Below are 22,476 nucleotides of genomic sequence, written 5' to 3'. Positions count from 1 at the left end.
CGGGACACAGATTACATATTACATGAAATGTAACAAAACACATAAAAATTAACAGTCATCTACATGAATGTCCAGCTTTGTCAATCCAGCAAGAACTAAAGCGGTGGCAATGATAAAGAACAGTTTGAACATGCAATACCCTGTTAGCTCTGAGCTCTGCCCCACAAACAATCTGTACACTGACAATAGTAAGATGGTTTTAACTCCCATGCTTTAACACAGAGTTATGACAGTTGTGATGCTAAGACGACTTAGTGGAAGGGACCTGGTCCCCAGCAACCTTTGATAACCATAATGTACCAAGTGGTCAGGTGTGGATGACATCGTATCATTTCTCCCCTACCGTGTGGGTCACTTTTCACTAAATTATTTGTCTGGTCCAGACTCTGTTACTCAACATTAAACTGGACTATTGGTGAGTGTAGTGTTGAACAACAAAACACTAACAAGTCCACTAACTCTGTTTAGTTTACAATACACATTTGCAGCATACAAAACTACTGACTAAACACTTATAATGATGTCGAATTAATGGGCAAAATATCCTCAATATTTAAAGATAGCTGCAGGGAGATCGTGTTAAGGGTGTCAGTGAACAGGTTGTAGTTACACTATTGCAAGGATCATCCATTCAAAATGTTTACTTCTTACAGCATTAGTCAGGTCAAAGGAATGTGAAAATGTTCATGTTATGCCACCTGATAAATCAACTACACAATACATAGAACAAAAACAAAGGTTACAGAAGGGTTGTCTCTGTCTCAGTCTGTCTGGGTCTATTTCAATCTCCAACATCCTAAGCATGTATCATTTATTTAACACAAGTAACATAGATTTGACAAGATCTGACGACACGCATAGTCCATGACATTGGTAAGTCCATCATAACTGAATGCATCAGATCTACACAATATGAATATGAGCTTTAAACATCATAACTGTCAATAGGGTACATACTGATCTGAACAATTTGAATGTCATCATTCTGCAAACATGCACTGTATGTTGACAGTTGTAGTCATACAGTGTCAGACACCACAAGTGGACAATCTCGAACTCTTTTTTTGAAACTTGTCTGGTACCTCAAATAGAACCTAATGTCTGGTATACACTACACCAGTTACTACAACTATTTCATAGAAGTTTCCTTATGTTTCTGAAGATTTGTTTAGAAATACATATGCTGTGTATAATACAGTCAATACTTTTGAGAATCTGGGTCAAATTTGAACATCTTGCAGGGCCTTGAGGAAGCAGTTCCAAATATCCAGACGCAAATGTGAAAAGTTCACAGACAATGTAGATCAATTTACAAGCTATGGCTTCTACGGCCAGGTGAGCTACAATGATTTTGAAATGTCACAGTGCAGATCTGAAGCTCCACTTACAAACTTCCTATACACACTTTTGGCGCCATCTTATTACTATCTCCACTCTTTCTCTCAAGTAAACATTTTTCTTGTTATTTACTCTGAATATGAAAATCATGTCAAAGAAAATGTTGACAGCCTCCTTGCATTCAGCACTCCTGTGTACATACATCAGTGTGATGGTTGCCATATAAACATCACAGCAAGAGAAGATGCTTTCCTAAGAACAAGCTATTGCAACTTTCAAAATGCCACTATCCAAACATGCTAACATTCACTAAATTGATCTGATTTTCAGTCAGTCTACAGAGACCTGTCAGCAAAGGAAAAAACCAGAACTTCTTTTGTCAGCAAATTTAAATAGGAAAGCAGAGCGCTGATGGTGTGAATCTGGGGAATAGATAATAAAAGGCTGGTCTAATTGCCACAAATTAAACTGGTTACCCGCAGACACAAGTTTTATTTGTTTTGGGTCTTTACAGGTTTGGCAGTTCTGTAAAGTCAAGCCTTTCTATTGTTACACAGGGAGTCTCCCACATGTTAGACTTTGTTTTATAATCACTTACAAAGCAAACAGATTTTCTAATATGTATTCTTATAAAATGTATGAGAGCTGTGAGCCTTGTAATTTTAATCAAAACTAGCAAAACACGTTTTGCATAATATATATTTGATATTATCGAAAAAAAGATCTCACAGAAACTAAATCCTTTCAGTTTAGACTATTAAGTAAACACTTTAATTGAACAGTATTGATTCTACACACATTTTTCTTTTGCTTAATGACAGCCCACCTGCTAGGATTTGATCGGTAAATAATTATAGCACTCGTAGCTTCCCTTCAGTCCAGATGAATTAATTTGAACAGGTGGCTGTAATTATATAAGTAATACTTTTGAAATGTGAAATGCTGAAAATGTAAATCAGCATAATTTGAGTCATAAAATATGCAATCAAATTCTATCTCTTGATAATCAGAAACCTCGCAAACTGTCTCAATAAATATCATCTGGTAATTCAAATGAAATGAATAAGTTGCAGTAATAAAAATTTCTAATTTCCGCTATGAATAAGTTTAGCGCCATCTCACCTGTGCAATATCATTCATTTAATATATTTGGACTTGAGGCAGATATTTCATATTTTATTGCTATCATTATCATTTTAGACAGATAATCCTTTTGTACTGACCCAGAAATGGGTTCAATATTGTCCATGATGGCAGTAATAAAATATATCTATTAGAAACTTTTAACTCTCAATAACTTCTTGTGCTCATTTGCAACTTAACACACGTTTTAGATCTTCTACAGACACAGAAGGGGATAAGATTAAATAAAAAAATATTTTCTTTGTAATTAAACATGTATCATGTTACTTGGTAACCAGTGAAATGAAAACCAAAAAAGGCTCATATATTATCAAATATGTATAGAAGGGTATCAAAACATGAACTTCAACATGAAATTGACCTTCCTGTCGTCATAATACCTAAGGACAGGTTTTCATAAGTAGAAACCTTAAGAAGTTGTTTCAGTATTATATGAACATGCATACAGCTAAAATGTTTATTTTCATAGCAACTACGTCTGCAGTCACCAGGGAAGAATGTAATTTAAAATGATCAAATTTGAATCTTTGTGTAACGACAGACATGACCCTCCTAAAATCTTCCATATTATTTCATCGCAACAAAGAATATTCTCCAAGGAACTAATTGATCCATATTCTGATACGGGTTCAAAGAAGGACTGTGGAAATATTAAACTCCTGTAACAACATATACCTAAAACCATTTGCACTTAACAAAGAAATATGGCTCACAATCCTGTCAGAAACTCTCCAAAGAATTAACTTTAAAAGTATTGTGATAGTTATGTGCAAGAAATGATAGGAGATGTTGGTTCTTCTGTAATCTAATACCCTGCACCTGCTTTTAATTTGACAATGAAAATCACATGGCCATGTGCATTCTCTAACCATGAAAGCTTGTAAATGTCTATGCTTTTCAAACAGACAAAACCATTTGGTGCCTGCCTGTTTTTGCTAATTTAATCTACATACAAATTTTACACATATGTCACAGGGCTTGGCAATATGGAAAGTTTAGTCCCTTAGAAAATGGCGTAACCTTTCAGTTAGATTGTCTCGAGCAAATAATTTTGTAGATGTGTTGATGAATAATAGAGTACTCGTCCATTCCACTTGTGTTTTGACACTCAAAAATGAGTTGAATTTACTTGGGCCAGAGTTACGCAAAATTTGAAGTAACTTTTAGAAGTTTCGTTTCAAGATAATACAATAGAAAATCCAACAGAAATCAATTCCCTGACAGAATAACTTTGTTTCATTTTACCTTATCCAACTTAGACATCACAACGTGAGTCATCTGATGAGCAATCAGCACCTCCAACAATGAAACTGACCATTAAGGATTTCACAAAACTCACTACCATAAAATCCAAAACAATATGAGAAAGTCTAGTGGTTGTTGTCCTGCTTTCAAGATAATAGTGAAATATTCGTATACCAGTTTATGGTGTTGTAGTACAAGCTCCCACCCACGACAGTGGAACACTTCTCACCTGACAAGCAGCCATAAACCTGTGTTAATAGCTGCAAGATATCTTCAGACATGCTCTCCCCTACATCCACACTATCTAAACATACTGCATATCACACTTAATATCTAATCCAGGGGGGATTGGGATTCAAATTTAATTAGGTAAACTCATGGAGGCTGTGAGCAAGATGGAAACATGGCTGTACTTCGGCCAAGCTTGTAGTCTAGGTAACCAGGGAAGGCCCCTTTATCTTGTATTTAGTCCAGGTTGAAGTCATAAAAGTCCAGCTAAACATTATTTTACTGTTATTGCTCAGATGACCTTTACTGAGGTCACAGGCTGTGCTGGACAACCAGACAGGCCAAGTTGAAATGTTAATGTGTTTACACATAAACCGTAAAATATGGCTGGCTTTATGTCCAAATTCTGGTCACTTTTTGTTTCAGGGTTATGCGTCTGTTTCAGTCCAGTGGAAAACTTTGTACTTATCTGTGAAATCAAAGGCTTTAAATGTCTGCAGAAACTAAAGATACTGTTTGAAAGACATAAAAAGGAATCAATGATTGTTGTCACATATTTTACTACCACATGGATTTGTCCTCTTGAATTTGCAAATAAATGGCGTTTGCAATTGATAATTCACAGGATGCTGAACAACACATGTTCTGACAAGTAGATGATGAAAATACTGATATGGATACACATATATTCAAAAATTCATCATTCAAACATATATTCAATGAGTTACTTGAAGTGCTTTAGTAACATCTGCAATTGGTTTACATCAAATAAATGCTATTAAGTCACTTGACAGGTGTTCTAGTAATATAAAACAGGAAAGCCATTTTTTGTTGCTCCAAATAATTCTTTTCTTGTTTTTGGTTTAAAAAATCATAGCATAAAAACATTATCTAAAGATAATCAGATATTTATACAAAATGCAATCAGTTATTGTCTCATAACCGTCAAAGTAAAAAAAAATACCAAAAACACTTACAGTTAAAAGCCCCTATGTTATGGTCATTGAGTAATGTGCAAGTGCTCACAACTACTTTTAAAATAAAATTCAAAATGTTGAAAAAAGAAACATGAGTACTTAAGTCTTCATATCACATGAATTTTATTCCTCCCTGACTGGGCCTCTTTAAGCATTCTTCAAAGCTAGTAAAACAAGAGTTGGCCATCTGAAGGGTTGACCTGAGGTCACGACCTCAATACAGGACTAAAGCATAAGCATACCACAGAAAATTTGTTGAATTCTGTTTTATCAACATGGCAGAAAGACCCTTGGCCATCTACTTATTTGGCTAGCTGGGACTGGTGGTAATAGAGAACACATATTTAATGTGAGTAAAACCCAAGATCATATTTCTGGCAAAGTGAATTAAAATATTCCACTGACAGCAACATAAACTTTCAGTCATGGTGAACAGATTGGGAAAACCTGATAGGTGTTGGGCTGGACTTTTTCAAAGGAAGGATCATCCTCAAATACGCCATTCATATTTGGACTAAAGGAGAGAGATAACAAACTCCAATGAAGGTTTCAGTTTATGAACATTTTGTATAAACATTGAGGAAAGGTAGGGAGGCTGATCATACAGACATATGGACGAAGGCAAATATTAAATTTATCATTGGAGGCAGAGTACATCTTCAGTTTGTTGAAGATTAACCATTTAACTGCTAAGAGACACTTCAAACAACCTCTGTGTGCTTACAAAAACTCCAAGACAATGTCCTTTGTTCTGGGTTATCATTTTTCAATTATTGACAGATAACACGTTTCAATTGGCAAAGTTGTAACTTCAATTGCGATACATTATCGTGGTAGATTGGTGACCCTAGCCCTGTACAGATAAGACGTAAGTAGGGAAGTGTTAAGCTCATTTAACTTGCCTGTACAAACAGATCTTGTATGTGTGTAATGACTTTACCTCCCTGGTACTAGAAACTCCCTAAACATTCTCACAGCATGTTCAAGTGAGTATCCAAGGATTACACAAAAGCTGAAAGAAATATGTAACAGTCATTAAATATATCATTGCAATCTTAGAACAAATTGATGCTTTGTGTTGTTTATCAGGCTGATTACTCTCACCACAAACTGATTAACCCTTGAAGTCAAACAAGTTTCACAAGTTTAGTTACAAACTTCTTATTATTCAGAAGAGCGGCCAAGTAAATATATAGTCAGGTAAATATGAAGCAACATTGAAGATCTCCACTGGTGACAGCATTGATCATTTCTTTGATTTTATTACACAAGATTCCAGGAACTATCTATACTCAATAGACTAACAAATACACTTGCATGCTTTTTTTTCAGGTATAAACAGATTGCAAGAAAACCAACTTAAAGTATACGCAGGTAAGCACATCAATTTTTTAAACACTTCTTAAAGAACATCTATCACAGACTGATTTTAAACAGAAGAAATACTACCTCTGAAATGTCATCAGAATGACTATGGTCATAACAAAGTAATTAGATGAAGACACTCCCTAACAGAGTATTTCTCAATGGCGTAGAGCCAGGTCAATTCCAAATCTGCACCAAAATTACCCATTATTTTGATAAAGTGAACCCAAATGTTGACCAGAGGTTGAAGTAGGGTTGGATTTCTGTGAAGTATGTTCAACACTGATATGTCCCTGATACTGAGCTGCTTGAGACCAACTTGGGATACTTTTTATGGGTTCTGTAACCAAAACTATCTTGGTTGTGACAGCATGATATTCCATGCTTAAATGGTTTTGTGTCAGAATGATATTTCTGGATAAGGTCTTGGCTCAATGGCAGCTTCAGTGGAACAAGCATGATATAATTCCCCCCTATAGTAATGTTCTCCAGACTATGGTATGGAAGGACACATGTTTTGAATGAATACATACAAGGGTAAGCTGTCATGAACACAATGTGAACCCATCAATGAACACAAGGAATTCATATGTTTTCTGTGTTGCTAAAAACATGAAGTTCGCATCTGATAGAAATTCACAATCAGTGTTGGCTAGTTAATTTAGCTAAATATTATCATCTCTTTCTATGGCTGTTAAAGAACCTATTCTGAGTGAACTATGTATAGTGCTTTCTTGAACAAGATTGTTTCTTCTGACAACTTAACGCAATATGACACAACAAAACATCTGGTACATACACCAGAAAATATGAATATTATCATACTTTTATCTCTATCCACTATCATAGATGAAAAGAGTACATGCACTCTCAACAATTCTATATTGTCTAGTCATAATGCTAGCTGACTTCAATCAGACCATAGCAGTATAACTGAGATACACAAATCAAACCTATATATGTGTGCAAAGTAATTCCATTAGACCATAATTTTACCAAGGCCTAGCCATAAACTTCAAAAGATTTAATTTTCACTACTGCTGTCTGATTAATTTGCCCCTATCTTCAAATTCATGCATTATACTTATTGAACTAGATAAAATTTATCAGAAGGTTAATAAAGCTAGCCATAACAGTTACTGAACAAATTCAAACTGCATTTGATTCTATTGGGTTCCGGCTTTTACACATGACTGGGCTACAATAGCAGATTTTACTCATTAGGCGAGTTATTCATCAGTTCTAGGTAATCAAACTGGCCATAACATCTCTCCCTGTTGAAGCTATAGTCCGGCTGAAATCAATCTAAATGCCCTTTGATCAACTAGCATACAAATATGGGAAGGAAATCTCTCCTATTGCAAGTTCTAGCGAACTCATTAACCCTTTCAACCATAACATAAACATATCAATCGATACATTTACCAAGATGAAATAAAGTGGAAGTACACTAAAAATAAAGTTCATGAATATGACGATATCGATGAAGTAGTGAGTCATAGACGGCTTTCCATGTTTCACAATGTTTCAATTTACAAGTGACAAACTACTTTGCCTGCACCATGTTCATGAATGAGCCCACAATTTCACAATCAATTCGCACATTCGTACTACATTTATCTACAGGATATAAATATTTATCTGGAATTTTCTATGCAGAAATGGCCAATTTAGCAAAAACAAATTTAATATACTTAACTTAACACAAAACATTGGTTAACTTGGCAGAAACATTTGACACCAGCAGAGGAACTGCACTTTATGAAATAATGTTTATCAGAAGGACGTGTAGTATTCTAAATAAATTAAACATTGTAGTTCTTATGAATTAATGACTAATGTCTGTGAACATGAGAACATGGGCGTATATGAATTATAATAAAGAGCTTTGAGAGATTTAAGGCTTGAATGACACAAGATATGTTAATGGTCCCAGTGTTTAAGTTAAGGTCATAAACAAATAATCGCTGGCAACAAGCCATTGACATGTATTTTCAGGTGACTGATTTTAATACATAGCCAGTTTGGTTACTTCTTTGTTCTGTTAGTGTAACTTCAGAATACCTGGATTTGTGTGTGGTGTATTTCATTTTGTACACTAGAAAATTCATATCAATGTGCAGATGAACTCTGACTTACATATGATCATGTACACATTCAAAATTCAATAATAATTCAATGACATTAAATATTTCCAGGCGAGAAAATAATTAGGAATTATGATATATAACAATTAGGAGTGTCTCAATAACAAGATAACATACATTTCAGTCTTGAATCCAACCTTTGGAATTATAAATGGTTCACACAGATTAAATTTTTCAGTACGAAATAATCTTCATAAATATGAGATAAGATAAACTTTTTACTAGAAATATGCTTTCGGGGTTGTCATGAAATCTGAACAATTTTAAACAGGTAATGAATAAAATTCAATCCTGCACATGACCAGTCCTCATGTTTGTTCTCTATTCCATTATCACTATAAATTTCAAACCCCAAAAATACATCTATCACAATCATAATAAATATATCCATTTTCTTCTCCTTTTTTCTCCATCATCATAAAGTTATGATTATCTTTCTGAGATTTATCTTTGCCATCCTTGGAAAGTCTGTTCCTGGCCTGTCGTCATGCCCCATCTGTTACACAGCTTTCAATTTTAGGAATGTGATCCTTTTATTCACTATTGACTTTTGTACAATCTATGCAGTCCTTCTGTATGATTTCGGTCCTGACACACTGTCAAGCAATACATAGATTTGTAATGGGACTGGCACACACTCATTATTGATGTCTACATTTCTACTGGAGTCTTCTATGGCAGATCAATTGTTTAAACGTATTCCACATCACTCCATCTGGGAACATGGCACCAAAGAATGCTTCCATAATGAATCACTTTGGAAAGTCACTTTTTGCTGTCCCCATCACTGCTTTCAGTGAATTTCAGTAACTTATATGAAAAATTAAAACAACATTTCATATCCATTTTGTTGTTTGCTGTTATTGCGGAGAATATATATATGTTGGTATGGTTAAAAGGAAAGATTGATATACTTCTACTTCATAAATGATAAAAAAATACCATTTTGCAGAGATGCCAACCCTAATTTAGCCCAATTAGTATTTTGGCCCAAAACTGATGCAAAAATTAGTATTTTTGGGCCAAAATTAATATTAACTTTTACAAAAAAAAATCATATTAAATAAAACATGTAAATATATTGTCAAAGACCTTGTTATTGACATTGTACTCACCAAAATCAGTAGTAAGTAGCCATATATAGCTTGATACAGAATAAAATGTGATTGAAATTTATTGTGTATGGTACCTATGGTATTTGATAATTTAAATGTATTATTGTTAAAAATTTGTACATTTTTACTGCTATCATAGTCACGTATTTTGTGTTGCTTTTTCATAACGAATACGATAAAATCGTATGGGTTGGCATCTCTCCTTTTTGTAATGGGTACCCAATGCAAACATTGCTTGACTCCAAACCATAAAGTACCCATTTGATCCCTTTAATGCACAAAGGTACCTTCTTTTAAGGTTTTTGGGTTTGAAGCTGCCAGGGGTTGATCCACTGTCCTTCAGCTCTCCTAGTAGATGCTCAACTGACAAGCCCATCTTTCATAAAGTGGCATACAGATCTATGTTCATCTTGATGCAGTGGCAAATACATATAAGTGCATCTTAAGTAAGTGTCATTTTGCAGAAAATGGATCTTTTATAAAGTAGAAAATATAAGTTGAACTTTCATGAAGTGACATATAGATTTAAATAAAAGAAATTATCAAACACTAACAGGCAGGCCAACAAACCTGTCCTATTGAAAGAAGGTATCATCATCCCAAGTCATCTCTCTTGAAATTGAGTTCAGGGTGTCTTTCTTACATCCACATTTTCCTAAATCCCCCAACACTTCAACTGTCTGAGAGTTTCTTTCTGATATAAGGGGATGTGTTTTACTTTCGGCCACAAATCTAAAATGGCACCTTAGGTCAAGTGATCTGATCTACAGACAAGTCCAAATCACTATGTACTCATTTACAGTGAAAAACACAACACAAATTGCTACACTGACTCATCACTGATTATGGAGTGAAACCAGTTAATTCCTCACCTCAGTTGACTGTCTACATTGGCATCATTGTCATTACCACTTGGATCTAAAACAAGCAATGTTGATGCTAAAAAAACCTGAAAACCTCAACGTTCATCCAAACTAAACTCCAAATGAATGCCCTACCTATGAGAACTCCTATTCTTCATGACAAAATACTACATTGTCCTGTCAAGTTGTCTAGACACAAATCTAATAAAACCTATGGTCATCTAACACTACGTCTACCATGATAACATACTGTCTTTCCCTCATCCACGATTATGTGCAGCTCGAGTGGTGCTGCAAATGTCAAATCGGTTATGACATACTGTCTTACGGCCACTTTTAAATACCAATGCAAATGATACCCTCAAATTTTTACAATTTACACAAAGAAACATGCAACATTTCAAGGATGATATGAGCCACACATGGATATAAAGCCCACCCACATTTCTGCACGTAAACACTAGTGTCCACTGTCACAAAGACAAGCCAAACATTCAACCCAATGACCACAAACTTGAAAGTAAATCACTGGGATGATAAAAGCTTCATCTTTCCAGATAGTCCTTTTTATATTATTTGATGGCTGTTTCTATTTTGACATGATATAATGGCTGGCCACTTGCATATCAAACCCTGTTACTATGTCCTCATGAACTAAACATTAGCCGTACTTGCCCATAGCGTGAGTTGGTCACAAGAGATATGAACACTATGACAGGTTATTTTGGCATGGTTTTTTTAAAACTAAAAAATGTAGACTCTTTGTCTGTCTCAAGTACATAAAATGAATATTCCAGACAAAATTGTGAAATACAATGCCACATGTCCATAATGGCAAAATTGAACACTGCATGCAAACTAAATTAGTTGCAGATCTTAATCCAGATAAAAGGATCACGTGTCATCAAAAAGATATATGAGTGGTCGGAAATGATATCTCTGGCTATAAACTTCTTCAGTGCACTGGTGAATATTGTTGTTAAACTTCTAAAATTACCACACACAATCATGCTTGCCCGCTTGTTCTGTTTTACGATAGCTCTTCAGCACAATTATGCAAATTACACGTTGTTTGCCAAGCCTAATTTCCTCCGTCGTATGTTTGCATGCAACTTTGACTACAGTTGAAGTATGTTTTACGAACAATTATATCTGTGTATGAATATCAAATGGGACATATTAATACAGCAAAATACAGCCAAGCATGAGTGGAAATTACTTTTGAAATATTCAAGGATCCAAATATTGTGTTTGGAATGCAAATAATGTACCAAGCATTCCTTGTTATCTATTTTAATAAGTTTATAGCTTATCTGTAAAGGGGAGGGTTCAGTCATATTGAAAGTGAGTGTGAAGTGTGTCAATAACCACAGATCAGGATCAACGTTCAAGGTCAACATTCTGCCAACCATTAAATATATCCTTCATATCAGACACATATGCTGATTATCTCTTAGCATTCCTATAAATCAGAGATTCATCAAGATTCTGAACATATTTGAAATAGCTCTGACACCACTGGTTTCATTGACGTAAGTGTTTTATATGAAACACCCATGACGTCAGAGACAGAACAAATTTCCAGGGTTGTAAGTGTGTTTAAACAGATTGGTCAACCTCATAGGACAAGTATAATTGTATTACATGTTTCACTGTACATCTGATTGGTGTGCTAAACACTATAGTTACTGCTGATATCAGTATCTAAAAGACCAGTAGAAACTGCTACATATTTACAGGTTTTCTAAACATACATCATGTTAATTATCAGTGACCTAACAAAGTCTTTTATCTATAATCTGTACTCAAAAGAAACTTTCACATTTGTTTAAAAAAACCTTATTTATCATATACATATACACATACATACATACATACATACACACCACAACAAAACCACATTCATTATCACCTTACCAGAATGACAATGTATGGCTTAGCCTTTCCAAAGCTGTTTTTTTACAACCACATGAGATCATGATAGGAAGCTGTTAAAGCTAAAATGATGCTAATATAATGGCATCTGAAAAATATCCCCTTAGTTCAATTTTTTGCTGTAAATAAGGAAAAAAGTATCAACATATGAACATATTGATTGAATCATTGCCAGCAATACAATTTTCAATTTATGAAGACTTAAAAAAACTAAACATGAAAAACAAATCAAGTTAAAGGAGCCATCTTGAACGAGAAACATCCAGTTACCACGACTACACTTCAATTTTATTGCACATCTGACTTTCTTAAACACATGAATACCATTTTCTTAACAAAAAACTATGAAACAAATGCTTTCAATCATATATAATTACATTATACCATACACACCTTGCCTAAAATAGCTAACAGTAACACCAATTACATACACCATACGACCAACACATACAACACTGACTATATACCTGCACTGTATTGCACTACGGTCGATATATGCCACCAGTTCGTTGAGACGGCCCCCAGGTGCAGTCGGAGTGCAGCTATCTTTACTAGCACTTGCTATTACATGTGACACGAGTCAATGATGTCATGTAGCGTGAAATCCGAGCGTATGAAGCAACAATGGAAAAGCAGCATGGACCCTCCACCTTCTCACTGCCTACCTAATCCTAGCGCATTCAGGCACGATAAGGGGAAATTACAATGTTAAGGAGCAGAGACATTAGGCCAAGACCTGAATACAAACAAACAGGCAATTGGCGAATAACCCTTACAAAGGCTTTTTATGTAACCTGCTTGTTGATACTTCAACATCGCTTCAAACAACCCTCGACAGGTATTCGAAACAACGACAACTGCACGGTCATTAATGTGGCACGCGAGTGTTTTTTGGGGTGTAGTGGAGCAAACCGTGTGTGAATGCTGGCTGTTGGGTATTGACAGCATGGTGTGATTTCATGCAGAAAGTACCTGCTGCTAACAATATCTATATTGGCTTGGCTGCTTCTGCAGTTTTTGCTTTAAGCACAAACAATTTGAACTAATAGAAATCTTAACAGAAATCCATGTCTGGATTACTGGTTCTTGTAATTTTTACATACCTATATTTTGTCACTCCTGACTCATCATTTTTTGGTTTCTTTTCTTGATTCAGTACAAAATCACTGGAATGGCAATGATGTTTTCCAAATGTATAACAAAGTATATTAAGGACACAGATATTATGTTATCAACCTCTGCCTACCCAAAATGATTTTTGTGACTCATTCATAAATTTACAGAATCTGTTTTAAACTTACCATTACACACAGGCAGCTATAGTCATAAATCTACAGCTGTGGTCATTAATAAGCATAAAAATGTTCATTTTTATAATTGCCAGTACCAATAGTTTCAGCTACTGGCTGAAATAAATGCCATTGAAATGGCAACATATATTACAATTAATTGTGTCTGATATCCAACACTGCAAAAAGCAAGTCAGGAAAAGCAATTATCAAGTCAATTAGGAACTAATTATCAAAGTATAAACAAGCCCAATAAACTGTCACATTACATTGCTTGCACACTTAATGACACAATTAATGGATGAAATAATACAGAAACAGGATGACATAATTGTTCAGACATTCTCAAGGTCTTAAAACATCATTTTCAATGCACAATATCTCCCACTCCTAAAAGATTCAAGGAAACTTATCAGCCAACTTAGTACCCGGACCATGAAAATGTAACTGGACAGCCCAAGACACACCTAATGATTACAGGTAATTGAGCCATGACAAAATTTATCATAATCCTTAGTTTTCCCTGCAAACATAAAAGGCCATGGTTATCAAGACAAGTTGTGCAACACAAGTTCACACATTGTCTCACAAATAAACAGCAGCCAGATGGCAGGTACAGTTACTGTTATGTTGGAGGGAATCCTGCCAGGGAAACACTATCCTAACTTTAAATATCAACAAAAAAAATATAGGAAGAATAGACAAAAAAATCAGAATTGATTCACTTTTGGCAGTTTCCTCATACTTCTCTGTGTATACTGAAAGAAGTTGCTGCATCTTGAAACTGTTGAGATAAGTTTGCAGTGACCTGATAACAAGAGCCCAGATGGTCGACCTCGGTTATGATTGCATTATGCTCCACACATTAAATCCCTCCCCCCATGCATCCTTATCTTTGGAAGCTCATAAAGGATAAAATGAATTTATGATCTTGCCAAAATAGAATGTTTTCTGTTCTTTCTCCTTGGCTTCACCCATTTGGATTCTGAAATTTTATTCTCAGATTCTTAACGGCAGCAAACAGTTAAAGGCCATCACAGATCTGAAGCTGCTGTTGTGTCAGCTTATCATGAAAAATCAGTCTAATTCCGCTTCAAAAATATATCAAATGAACAGTGCATATTTTTATTTCGATTTCACAAAGAAAAACTGGATACTGGGAGGAATTTGGAAAAGGGCATACTATTTCTCATTGCCCTTTGGAATAGCTGTTACCATGGCGACTATATCACAGATGGTCCATGAATCTATATTACTTAGAGCTACAATTTACATAAAGGTGTTGTGTTTCAAATTCTCAAAAATCCTCCCATCCCTTTCCCATTTGGTAACATTTCCAAAGCATCTTCCTTGTCCAATCTTGCTACTGTCACAAATCTGTTACAGCAGATTTTTCCCTGAAATGTATTTATTCTCGTCAAATATTTTCCAGCTGAGATAACAACAAATGGTCCTTCATCAAAGAGAAGCAATTTCATCTAATGCCAGAGAATTTGAAAAAGTCAGAGCACCCTAAGAGGCTGCTTCTTATTTGGAATGAAATGATTCAAATTTACATTCTGTTGTCTCGAGTATGCCTACTTGAAAGTCTCTTTGATACTGGTAGACAACATCGTTACTGATATGATAATAGGCCGGTGATTGAAAAAAAATATCCTATTTGCATATCTGTCTACAGCTCCCAGACAACTGTTTCAGAACTGACGAAGATAGATTCAGCTTTCATATACTTTTGCACCGACTTGAAGCATTTCAAACAACATTTGTGTAAAAATTCAATATTTCAATACCTTTCATGAAACGAAAGCTACACTAAAAAGACTGAGGAATTTCAATCAATGTAACTCAAGATGTCTCAAGAGATCTCCACCGTCTTTATACTTCTATATATCTAATATGCTTTTAAGAACATTTCAATTTAAAAAGGACATCAGCTTCGTTTACCCAGACTGGTATTTTAATTCGAGTGTACTTCAGGTTTATCAAATATTTCCCTGAAACACCTAAAAGGCCTAGTCACTCTCTGTTCTTGTTTAAAAACGGCAGCATTCCACCAGACATGGCATTTCCATCAAAAGAACCTATTCAGCCCACTATTGAATAATATCCCTCATTTCAAGGACATTTTAGAGAACATTTTCAGCTGTCAATCTGTTACATGGGAGCTGTTTCACCTACAGCCCAGACATAGGACTGTGATTTGTCAATAGGAGGTCAAACAGACTGCCTGTTTCACATCTCACTCTCTACTACAAATTTCATAAACAAGAAAGGTTTTCTTCAAGATGCTTTCAAATATAACAAAATTTGTTTGAAAAATATACCAGATAATCATTCTTTCATTATTATTGTTGAAATGTTAGATGAGTTTATTATTGAGTATGATTAATCATCAAGACAATGACTACATAAAAGAAATAATTCCTGTCACATTTCAGTTTGGTAGAATTCCCTCAGCCTATTGTTCAGCAACTTTCAGTCTTGGCCACTGTCATACTGGTAAAAGAAACTGGACTAGGTTTGATGTGAATATCAAAATTCCAGCACAAACACATTGATATGGTAATTATTTGAAGACCTCGAACACATCTTCTACCTCTCACCAGGGAATACTGACCGCTAATATTACATTCCTCCAGACAAAGGTTGAGGCATATGCAGACAGTGACAGGAACTAAAAGCACATAAAAATATAAACAATTCCCCTGCGACCCTCTATCAACTCTCTTTGTTTTCTTTGATGAATACATAAAATTTAACATTCAGTCTAACAGTTTGTCCTGGGTTGCAACAACCATTCTGACATTTTCAACCTGGCTCCAAGCCAGACGGCCAAATCTCAAATGGCCACAGTGCACGGCCAACTGATATAAAGTCTACGAAAAAGGGATGATTCTAAATTCAAGTTTTCAGGATACAGACCCTTAAAACTCTCTTCATGTTCCAGGCAGGGTTTAAAAACGTTTATATGTTCAAGTCTTAATCCTGATATAAAGTTGACTCCAGACATTTTAATGTCACTTTAGGGAGAAATACAGCGATACACAGTTTTATTTCTTCTTTTAAATCATTTGTCATCAATATTGTCCTCATTTTGTGGTGCAAAGAAGTTAGGTGTTTCAAATCTGCATAGAAATCTTGTTAATCTCAAAATGAAATCCCCCTCCACATTGGGAATATAGTCCTCTATCACGACTGTGCCTGACAATAGTTACTTATACTTACAAAACCAGCTATTGATCAACTGATTAACTTTCCTGACCATCCGCTGCACAAATGTGATCACTTTTTTGCATCAAGTATCTTCCAAATTTGGTTTCCTTTGATGACAATTTTTTTCTCATTGATTGTCATTATTACAAAAGATTTCAAGCCAAACAGAACATCACTCATTTCAAAGAAAGCATTAACTTTCATAACTTCAATTACCCAATATAGCAAGGCTCATTGATTATGAAATGCGACAAGTCGGAATATACAAGACAAGTTTCACTTTCAAGACCTCAGTGATGACACTAATGTTTCTGTAATCGGAAAACTTTTTCATAGTCTTAAGTGTCAGTGTATGACCTCAGTAAGACAAGACACTGACATAGAACATCTTCGATGTTGCGAATTATCGAAAATATGTTTGGTTCCAAATCGAGCCACCGTAGACATAGTAATCAGTTTACTATGTAGCCAATTCTTAATTGAATGTGAATAAAACCATACATGCATTGTATTAGATTTTGAAATGTCAAAACTACAGAACTGACCTCTATTGAAAAGCAAAGCAGTTATTGGGTGTATAGTCAGTAAATTCCATCTCCATGATCCCACTTACAGCCATGTATTAGTGTCGCGATGCCGTCAACTCGTTACAAATTGATGGAAGAAATTAGATTACCATGAAGCATCAGACATATTAAGGCCAGACATACTTTCAAGACCTCTTTGTTAGGTTTCCATTTTTTTCAATTTGTGTTTTTGTTGTTACTATGTGTCAAAGTAATTTCAAACCACAAAAAGAACCTCCAAGTCTAACACTCATTAAACATCAATCAAGCGTTCTTTCTTTTGTTTTCAATTTATGGCCAATTTCTTGCAGCATGGATTTGGTACTGTACTATGTGAACATTATAGGAATGTTCTAATCTCAATGCCTTTATTAGAGTGTGCCTGTCTCGCTCAGTTAATCAAGATCTCACACCCAATCTTTAGATTATCACTGTACAAAAATAATTTGACCAAGCTGTCAGCTTTACTTTCAATAAACAGAACTTGGCTTTGCAACTAATACCAGTCTCTAATGACCTCAGAAGAGCAAAGACTTTATTTATCAACTCTGAGGTGTTTCATACTTTTTGTTCTCCATATCAAAGTAAAATTTCTTAGGGATTTAAGACACCAGTGAAACAAATTAGTTTTGTTTACTTGAAATTTCTCAGACAGAATCAGGTGGTCAGACTTGCTGATGAGCCTCATGCATGTCATCATGTCCAAATTGTGTGGATGTTAGTCACTTGAATATTTCATTCCAACTCGCTTATTTAGCAGGAATATTACTGAGATAACTTCTCCAAAATGAAGGTTTGAATGGGGATAAAAGAGAATGTTGCGAAAACTTATCATGAAATAGTACTATCTACCTTTCATGAGTAAAGCATTAAAAGTTTAGAAAAGACACTGTTTGTAACAGGCATGAACTGATCACAAGACCTTCTTTCTGGCATTACCTATCCAAACATCTGAAGACTTATGTCCACCTTTCCTAAAGTCATGATGCTTGACAACAGATTTTCAACAAATTATATTTGACTTTAAGACAAACAATATTATGTGTTTTAAATGTGTCACGTACTACTAGTCAAATCACACCTTCAGTGGAAGATGCAGAATTGATCAGTGAAGATATTTTCAACATGGCTGCCTTGGGTACAATAATGTGACAATTTTTCAATGCAATTCCATTACCGACATATCTGTAGTTTCAGATATATGGATAACAAATGGATGAATGATGCATCGCTCAAGCTAAATGTTAGATGTTAGATGTAAAGCTAAAAGTTAGATGTTCACATGATGCAGTTCTCATATTCTGGCAAAATAATGTTACTGGAAAATTTCATCCAACAAATTTGAAATACCATATGGTAACAGGTGCAGATCTGATTTTGATACAAACATAAATGGCGTGATGCCCAGATTGTATATGCCAACTACTGGTGATGGATGATTTCCCACCCTGCAAGCCACCCTGCCCCAAGCCCAGTGGCTGCTGCCCAGAAAAACTGAAATAGACTTCATGTGTGAAAAACGTGATTACCCTACTCAAACACCTGAGGTCAATTTCAATTCTGAACTCAATTTCATTGATAGATGTCATTAAGCTCAAAGGATTTACAGGGGCAAAAAATCTATATACCAGGTCTGAGACCAACCAATTCTATCTATAGACTATTATTAGGGCTGAGCCAGCTGGTCACAGGATTTACAAGTTTCATTTCTAAACAAAACATCCACAACAGAATATATTTCTACTGTGGTCATTCAATGAAAAAAATATCAAGAATGTCAGAAACAGATTCAAGCCCAAAGAATATCATTCTTAAAGAACTGTGATTACTTGACCTACTGCCTACATATGCATGAAGAGGGAACATACTAAAACTAACAAAGAAATGTCTTCAAAATTATCTGTGAACAAGTCCATTTTGATAACCTTAACTTTTCAAAAAGTTTATTGGCAAAATAAACATCAGTACCAATTCAGGAGTTGACTACATAATTAATAAGAAGTGGGCCTTTGTGGGTAAACTACAGAGTAAATGGGAAACAAAAAGCATTGGCTCTCCTACCTAACAAGCTTCCTAGACAATCAGGCTGGAGAAATTTCATTTTCTATTTTGGGCGCCATGAACTTTTATTTGCGCATTTTCAGACGCAGACTTCATAGCTATATAATCATATCACAAGAGAGGGGCTCTCGCTACAGAAATGTCAGATTATCAAGGGACCTTTCAAAGTTTACACTTAACAAATAACCACAAATATGAAGTTAAAATGATTTGTCTGGTAAATGTCAAATTTCACTGTATTAGTAGCAGATATGGGATATTGCTTTCTAATCATCACGTTCATTTCATTTATGGGCTAAAATGTAGAAACAACAGTGGGAGCATTTAGCTCTCAGGTTTGGTAAGGAATCTGTTGGAATTAAAGGGTTAAACTGGCATAGGCATTGCATTTGCCAGATATGTAATACATTAACCTATCCAGAACAGCAGAAAACAGTGATATGAAAATGGCTTTTTAAACTATGCTTTTAAAAAATATACTTTTAAGTTTCAGAAGGATACTTTTGACAAAGGCCATATTGGATGAACACCTTCAGACCAATATCCATCGACCAGACTTTAACCATTGGATAACACTGTAGAACATTTATAACAAGTTCTTTACCAAACAAATAAGAAACCCTTTTAGATTTGTGCTGCAATAAGGATACAGGTTATTGCGATTATCCTGTGCTGGGACTTCCATTGATACCACAGGGTTCAATACATTCAGGAGGGCTGGAGACCATCCTTCTTGACAACAACTTTGACTGGTGAACATATCTGTTTAAATCAGTCAGAGTATGGCTATGTGGCTTTTGACCTACTTAATTTTGATTTGGCAGGTCATCCAACTTAGTAATTCTTTGAATTTCTTCACACATTTTGCTATGATACAAGATTTAATGGTCTCTCTTATGAATACTCATGAATAAAAAGTTACTTTATAGTGTAAAAAATTCTTTTGGTCCCTTTGATATGGAATACAGCTCCATCAAATTTTCTTCAGAAAATGGGTACTGCAGCCTGTATATCATTAGGAAACCAGACTTGATCTCTTCCTTCATCATATTGACAACTTACTATCAACAGAACAGTTCCGTTAGTCTGTCATACAGACCCTGAAACAAATTTACCCAAGAATACCCATGCAAGTCTGGAATATGTAGCAAATCCAGATTACCACAGTTTCTGAAAATGAAGAAAGTGTCTGGGCTCTTTTTCATTATAAATTATAACCATAATTAATAAGCCATTATTTTTCTGAAAAATATCTTCATTTCAGAGACTAGACGTTAGTCTACTGTTCCATGTGTTCATTAAAATTTGTGTGCCTGGTATCACAGTGCTGTTTTATAGTACCTGGATGGTGCATTATACCCAGCTTAACAGGTTTTTACAGCATGCAACATCTTATTAGTATTTTGGAGATTTCTGGGCATTTTACTGTGTGCAAATCTTGAATCAGTTGCAAGGCAAGTTGTCCATGAAATGGCAGCTGACAAGACTTCATGGAGAATTCCTGCATTGATCATTGTTATTTCCAAAAGCTCTTGGTACTGATGCATTGTGACATGACAAATACAATGCACATTTCTTTGAATTTGTTTGAATTCTGTACTGATGAGCAACATTTACAAAGGTTTGCAATGATCCAGACTGATAACTACTTTGGTCAGCTATAACTTATACCAATGATGAAACAAATTGTACAGCACACTGTTGTTATGAGACCAAATTAACTAGACATGCCAGGTTCACAGCACGAAAGCAAGAGTATGATTGTTTATGCTGGGCAATATGAAACATTGGAATTTCATGCAAAAGATGCAAATTTAGTATTCCAGTATGCACTGTATCATGAGTCAAGTATCCCACTATGTATCGATACATGAAGCAGGCTTGTCCTGAACGCTTCAGCTCTAGTGTTTATGCAACATAACACTGCTGTGTTGGCTAGGAATATTGGAAAACAATGGTCAGGTTAATGTTTGTAATAGAAGACATGCAGATACTAGAGTCTGGTATATCATATGCAGAATACTGTCTGCTGCTAGCAGAATTGTCACATTTGCATTGCAGTGTATGTTCAACCTGAATTCCCTCAAAAATGAACTGTGCTGTACATACTGTTTTTGTAAGTTAGTATTTACAACTGTCCTTGATGCTGATACTAACCAGTCTGTATAAGGACTCATTTGTGTGGCCTGAAACACTTGCTACACTTGCAGTAAGAAACAAGAAGCATGTATAGAGGGATAGACCATACAGTTTACATGTCATGCAATGATCAGTGTTGTGTATCAATGAATGAGTATGGGTGTGGTTCTCAGGATTAAAATGAATATCCACTGTGGCTGTAAAACAGATTACTAACATGTAGAATTACTGCTATTTGAAATTATGCAAAAGCATTACAAAATTAAAACACTTATTGAGTAGCGTTTAATGTTGCTGCTTCTGTAATATCATGGCATATAAGAGAGAAACATGTATGTGCTGTAGGTCATTGTAATGCACCCTGGGTCGGTGGGGTAGCCTTGTGGTTAAAGTGTTCGCTCATCATGCCGAAGACCCAGGTTCGATTCCCCACATGTGTACAATGTGTGAAGCATATTTTCTGGTGTTTCCCCCCATGATATTGCTAAAAGTGGTGTAAAACTAAACTCATTCGCTCACTGGCTGTAATGTACCCTACATGAACTGCATGAACTCATGAGTATGATGCTGACAAACCAGGATTGCAAATTGGGTAAACCATGGATTTGAAATCAAAGATCAGCAGATCCTGTTGTAATCAAGGTTCACAACTATACCCTCCACAACTACCTAACTATAAAAAAATAATAGTAATATTTTCATAAAAAAATTAATGAGGTTATAGTCAGAAAATATTCTACCATATAAAGTTCTTCAAACAAAAAACAGCCTTCAAAACCATATCAGAGCATATTACTTTTTGTAAGATCTCTCGTATTATATATTCACTCAAGCTATCCTCTTGCGCGACGA

General features: G+C 35.2%; 1 protein-coding gene across 4 annotated transcripts in view; it reads right to left on the bottom strand.

Annotated features, from left to right (window-relative positions):
• The window catches only part of LOC124292558 (caspase activity and apoptosis inhibitor 1-like), a 224,676-nt gene that overhangs the window by 196,831 nt on the left and 5,369 nt on the right, over positions 1–22,476 (bottom strand). The window contains exon 3 of one of the 4 annotated variants that reach the window (XM_046729695.1): positions 13,460–13,522. The exons of the other annotated variants lie outside the window; for them this stretch is intronic. The gene's annotated coding sequence lies outside the window, so the exon portion shown is untranslated. The remainder of the gene's footprint in view (positions 1–13,459; positions 13,523–22,476) is intronic. 4 annotated transcript variants of the gene reach the window in all.

This window comes from Haliotis rubra, unplaced genomic scaffold, assembly GCF_003918875.1.
Source record: "Haliotis rubra isolate DU_JTF1 unplaced genomic scaffold, ASM391887v1 Scf52, whole genome shotgun sequence".
Taxonomy (NCBI): Eukaryota; Metazoa; Mollusca; class Gastropoda; order Lepetellida; family Haliotidae; genus Haliotis; species Haliotis rubra.
The sequence above is the reverse complement of the archived record's forward strand: the minus strand, read 5'-3'. Positions and strand labels throughout refer to the sequence as shown.